The following is a 6,631-nucleotide window of genomic DNA, read 5'->3' as shown; positions in this document are numbered from 1 at the left end:
TTTAAAAGCTGTAGGTTGCTGTTTTGGAGCAGCAGAGTGTTCTTATGAACAAACAACCCAGTTTTCCTCTTCATTTGGAGAGAAGTGTTTCTAGTGTGTTTTCCATCCTCTATGACCCCTTTAGTCAGACTGATATGACCACACTCACTTTCACACTAAAGTCTGACACTTCTGGTCACTGAATAGTAGGATTTTCCATTACAACCAGCAATTCTCTGGGAGACCATTGGGCCATTAATTAATGGCTAGTAGCATATTGAATTAAGGGTCATGCAGTACTAAATATAAATACAGTACTACAGTAAATATAAATACAATACAAAGATCACAAACATAATATGTCAATCATCTAAATTTTATGGGAGTATCATAAAATTAATTTTGATGAAAATTTCACAAATTTTCTAATTATGTTGAAACTGTACATAATGGCTACAAGTTAAAAGGAATGGTCAAAAGAAGAACAGAACCAAAAAGCAATATGTAGACAGGAGTTCTGGCCCCAACCAAGCGACCTCTTCAACGATCCTTCTATAGGCAAGTCTCCGCCAACCCAGACTTGTGTTCAGATGCAGCCCATCATCTGACATGCTCAGCTCAGACTCTCACCCCTGTGAACTTTGATATACGGCACATGCACACTTTGTGAGATTTTGGATAGAGGTTCTAGAGCTGAGAGCATAATGCACATCATGTGTCTGGTGTTTCCAGTCTATAAGGATGCTCTGAGTTCACATTCCTGCTGACGTGAAACCCGAAAATCACTATTTTGGTTGAAAAACTCACTGCCAAGTCTCCACCAAGAGTGCCTCCAGGATATAAATGAGATGCCCCCAACCGATGACAGATTTGCTGCTGGTGGGAGGGGGGCAAACTTCAGGGAATGCCTGAGTGCGTCCCGCTAGAGTTTTCTCTACCTTTCTTTTGAGATTTTCCTACTGATAGACTTTGCCTGGGCAAGTGGCCCACTCTTCAGCATTTAAAGTCACAAGTCAGGTGGAGCAAAAAATCTGTGCACCTCACCATTGGCCAGCCATGGAACCTGAACTGCTCCCCAGGGTGCACGTGTACTGAAGTCCCCTGAGATATCCTCAGAGTTTAATAAGATGAACTTCAGATAGAGATATTTCTTAGGAGGAGTTGTGAAAGTTAGTGAAGTGGAAGCAAGACACATTATGGGTGCAGAGTAAGGTTTTGATCGCAAAGGGTTCTGCATGCTTCATACATCTAAACTACCATTTTGAGTTGTTGTTAGGTCACTTGAGGAGATCTAAGAAGTGATGTCAGCTGTGCTCCCTCAGCGAGTTACTAAACTTCTCTGGGTGGGTCATCCTTGTGGAATGAGGAGCCCCAGGAGATGCTCAGGTGAACCCATTGATTGGCAGGAGGGCTCTGGAATGCATCTATGAGAGTGGAGAGCAGGCTTTCTTCAGAGGAGATAACAGACTGCTCTGTTGGGTGTGGGTTTCAGTGGAGCAGTACAGGTTCTTATTGCTGTAGCAGTTTGGGAAATTCTGTCAGAGGAGAGAGCGCATGAACACAGAAAAAAATAACCCACTGTGGTCTCCCTGTCGCAGCTTATTGTACTGCCTCCTGGTGACAAAGGAGAACAGAGGGTGGGCCTTTCAGCATGTCCATGTCCTTCTGCCAGTTACTGTGGTGGGATTAGATAAAACTGCTGTTCCTTTCAAGACAGTTCTCAAAAAGCGAACTGGACTCCTCAGCATATGGTCTCCTAAGAACAGTACCCGAGGAGGAGGAGCAGGACCAAGAACATATGGCAGCTTCTCAGGTAAAAAAGAAGTGTCCTGGGTAAGAGGCTCTGCTTGTTTTTCCTTTAATATGATTGCATTAAGAATAAGTAACCTTTATTTTTTTCCTTTGATGTTCTTTGACAGTGAGATTCTTATTTCATTTTCCACTTCTTTCATTTTCTATTTATAGTTGTCAAGGGCAATCATTTCTTCTCAGTACCTTTCTCCTTTGTCCCAAGTTTATCTGTGCATTTTCTTTATCTAATCTCCCCAGGTCAACAATTCCTGCCTTTAATTAATAACCATCAAACATAGAACACACTTATTCTTTGAAAGATCAACCTGGAAGGCAGCTGTGTGCAATATATTCCCTGGTATGGGCTCATAGGCTCAGCTATTGGTGGACCAGGGATATATTTGTTTAAGTTCATGTGGCTGCAGCATCAACTGTGTACATCAGTGTTAAGAAAATGCAGGTTTTCCAGGGAGGATCACTCTGAATGTTCTGAAAAAAAAAATCAGAATTGACCTTGTCATTCAATTGGTAAGAAAGTCTTGCTCTTTAAATACACAAGGAGTGTACTGAACATGAGTGGTACATGTGGATGGACATTGAAAGAATTGAATGTTTACTTATGATTATTTTCACTTAATGACTTTTTTATGAATTTTCACACTAGTGTCAAACCAATAAGGACACATTCTTCTGCATGCCTAAGTCACTGAATATCGATTGATTCCATACAAATGATAGTCACTAGGCTGAGGTTCTGTCTTCAGTGTACAGTTAGTAGTTTTTCTTTCTCATTAACAACAGTCTAGCAGGAAATAATTGAGGGATGTGAAGAAACTATAACATCTCATGTGAACACTTTTGCTGTCTTTTTAACTTCTCTATACTTTGGGAAATTTAGGCCCTCATTTATTTCATAGAGATCATTTGCTTTGACATGGAGAATTTAATCAGGGTGGCCAGGTTCTTGCAAATTTTTGTTACATTGCTCACTCATGTCACATTCATACTCTACATTATCATTTTTCATATTTTCATGTAATTTTACAAGAATCATGTAATAAATATACGTTTAATTCATATAAATTTTAAGACCTAGCTCTGCACTAATGATACAAAACATTTTGTAAGAAACAAAACACTAAGAAACCATAGCTCTAACTTCTTTTCTATTATTATTTGTGTATTTTTCTTTAGTGTGTTTCGAAAACATACTTAAGTAAGTGAGCTTCTGAAAAATGTGGAAACACAGGCCTCACCCAAAACTCTTAAATCAAAATCCGCATTTAAAAAAAAAAACTACACTTTTGGTTGCTTGAAAGAAACCTAAAATAGTTACTTACACTTTCAACTCACCTTGCTTTTTGTAGCTGAGAAGTATATATACACTGATTCTGAATGATACAAATACAACACTCAACAACCCATATGCCTGTGTCTGTTCCTTCATTTTAAAGATTATTTTCCGGCAAAGTAATGTCTTTGCAGTGGATTTGTAAACACGTATTATCCTCACTTGTCAGTGTTACAAATACATTAGAGAGTGTTAGAGATTCAAAGTGGCCTTATTGAATGATGCACGATATCTCCTAGGTCAAAACCACTTCTAATACTTTTCATGTTAGATGGCAGTGAGACCTGTGCTGTGTGTTCTTTATTAATTTGCCTCTTTTTTTTTTTCAGCAATCTTTGACCTTTAAGGATGTATCAGTGGATTTCTCTGAGGAGGAATGGGAATGTCTGAACCCGGCTCAGCGTAAATTGTACTCAGATGTGATGCTGGAAAATTACAGCAACCTAGTCTCCCTGGGTGAGTCTGACTTCCTTCACATTTCCTGCCCCAGCCACAGGATATTCTTTATATAACAACTTTAGTGTACTTCGTATGGTAGACTTTCAGGTTGAATATTTCAAGGGAGAACCTGGAGGTTATCTCCTGTAGAAAATAAAGGCTTTGAGAACCATTGTGGTTAGAGAAACATAGAAAAATTTCTGTATTGTTAGAACCATTAAGGTGCTTTAAAAATCAGGATGATTTTTCTTTTGTGTTTTATTTTATTTTATTTTCTATTCAACTATTGTTCAAGTACAGTTTTCTGTCTTTTACTCCCATCCCTGTCCACCCCCCAAATTCTCCCCACTGTACTCCCATTTCCACTCCCCCCTAGTTGCTGTCAGTGTGTCCTTCATACTAGTTCTTGTTAATCCTTCCTTTTTTCCTCTGAAATTCCCTCACCTCCCCACTTTGGTCACTGTCCACCTGTTCTCTATTCGAGTGTCTTTGGTTATATTTGGCTTGCTTTTTGTTTTGTTGTTTAGCATCCTGTTAAAGGTAATATCATATAGTATTTGTCTTTCAATGCCTGGCTTATTTCACTGAGGATAATGCTTTCCAGTACCATCCATGCTGTTGCAAAGGGTAGGAGCTCCTTCTTATTTTCTGCTGTATAGAATTCCGTTGTATATATGTACCATAGTTTTCAAACCCATTCATTTATTAATGGGCACCTAGGTTGCTTCTAACTCTTGGCTATTGTAAATTGTGCTGCTATAAACTTTGTGGTGCATAGAATCTTTTGGATTGGTGTCATACAATTCTTAGGATAATAATCCTAGCAGGGGGAATTCCTGGGTCAAAACGCAGATTTAGTTTTAGTTTTCTGAGGAAATTTCATAGTGCTTTCAATAGTGCTTGTACCAGCCTACATCCCACCAACAATGAATTAGGGCCCCCCTTTTCTCCACAATCTCTCCTACTCTAACTGTTTGTTGCTTGGTTTCTGATTGCCATTTTGACCAGTGTAAAATGGTATCTCATTGTGGTTTTAATTTGCATCTCTCTGATAGCTAGCAATATTGAGCATCTTTTCATGTGTCTCTGGATCTTCTGTATGTGCTCTTTGGAAAAGTGTCTTTTCAAGTCCTTTGCCCACTCTTTAATTAGGTTGCTTGTATTCTTAGGGTGGAGTCATGTAAGGATGATCTTCTAGAATATTCTTTTTTTCCTGCAATGTTCTTACCTGAGCACAAAAATGTTTGGGAATGAGAAATATTAAAAAAAATATTTTTTTTTGTACACAGGTCTTGTTGTTTCTAAGCCAGTTCTGGTGACATTTTTGGAGCAAATGAAGGAGCACTGGGATGTTTGCAGAACAAAGTCTATATCTGCTTTCCCAGGTAGGTGAGAATGCTGATACAGATATCATAAATGAGTAACACAAAGGTCGCCGAGGAAGCCAGACCTTCAAGTGTGGTTTGGGAAGCTGCGCTTCAGTGGAAAGGATTTTGAAAAGCTCAGGCTTATATTTGTTGTTGTCACAAAGGGCCAGTTCATCTTCAACAGTATCCTATGCTTGTACATGCTTTCAGAATAGTTTTCACTCCAGGGACTTCCATTACCCTACTAGCAGTTTTGACAAATCACTCCTTTGTTAAAAATGAAGACATACAATCTTTTAAAAAGTGTGCAGTATACACGATTAACTAATATTTGGTCTGTGAGGGCCACTGTGCCCTGGCTTCTCTTGCATTGCTTTGGGAACTCAGAAAATCTGTGCATGTTTCTGGGAAATTGTACCTTAAGCCTTTTTCTCTTTTTGTAATTTTTTTCTTGGTGGCAAGAATGGAGTTCATGAAGAAAGCATTCGAGGTCCTATAATTTGTTACAGAAATCACACAAACCCTGGGGACATGTGTTATGTTTTCTAATAATTTTTAACCCTCTGGAGATTATAAACAAGTTTATACAAAGTTTAGACTTGGTGATTTTCTTGTAGCAAAATGCACTTCCCCAACATGAGATTATCTTCTTTTCTGTTTTACTTGAAACTGTCCTTGTGCACATGCAATTGTACCACAGTTTCTTGATCTCTTCATTTCCTGATGGGCACTTAGGTTTCTTCCAGCATTTGGCCATGGTAAATTGTGCTGCTATCAACATTGGGGTGTATATGTTCATTACAATAGATTTGTCAGAGTTCTTGGGTAGAAGGATCTCCTAAACCATGGGACAGTATGGGTGAATCTGAAGACAATTATGGTGATGAAAAAGGCCAGGCGGTGAAAGGCAAATACAATATGATCTCACCTATAAGAGGAAACGAATCAACAAAACAAACAAGCATGCACAATATAACCAGAAACGTGGAAATAAAGAACAAACTGATAGTAACCAGAGGGGCATTGGGAGGGAATAATGGGGTGAAAGAGGGCAGGGTTCTTCAGAAACATGTATAACGGATGCATGGAAAAATCTCAAGGAGGGTAAAATCAATGTGGGAAAGTAGGGATGGCTGTGTTGGGGGAGTGATCATGGAATATGGAAAAAAAACTGTACTAGAAAAACAATAAGATTGGGGAGAAGACGTGCACTTTTGCATTGCAAACGTAACCAAGTGAGAAGCACAGAGCATGCAGAGGGCAGATCCAGCCTCTTTGGGGATTTGGAAGAGTCTGCAACATGAAGCAAGAGGGGGCATTTGTATGGAATAGCCTCTGGATATGCCTTGGGTGAATTCTCAAATGGAGTGAGGCAAGCCTGAGGGAATCACTAAAACAGGCCCATAGCATTAGGCAGGAATGTGGAGACTCAGATATAGCACCTTCTAGTTCTATTGTGAGGAGGGCACTGCAGGGAAGGATGGCCTCAGATGACTTTTGTGAGGGAGAATGCCCCCCCTCCAGCATTAGCCCTGAAACCACAGAGGTGAGACCCTTCCTGAATGTCCTGAACACGTTTCAATCTGCTTTCCCAGGGCTCAAGGTCTGAATTAGTGAGTCCCTGTAAATCTTTTTCATCTCCTTTAAGAGGAAGACTGGGACTCCAGTATCTGTCAGTCTCAGTCAACCATTATCACTGCTGGTC

Source organism: Artibeus jamaicensis, unplaced genomic scaffold, assembly GCF_021234435.1.
Source record: "Artibeus jamaicensis isolate MK-2021 breed Jamaican fruit bat unplaced genomic scaffold, CSHL_Jam_final contig_3, whole genome shotgun sequence".
Taxonomy (NCBI): Eukaryota; Metazoa; Chordata; class Mammalia; order Chiroptera; family Phyllostomidae; genus Artibeus; species Artibeus jamaicensis.
This window is presented reverse-complemented; position numbering follows the sequence as displayed.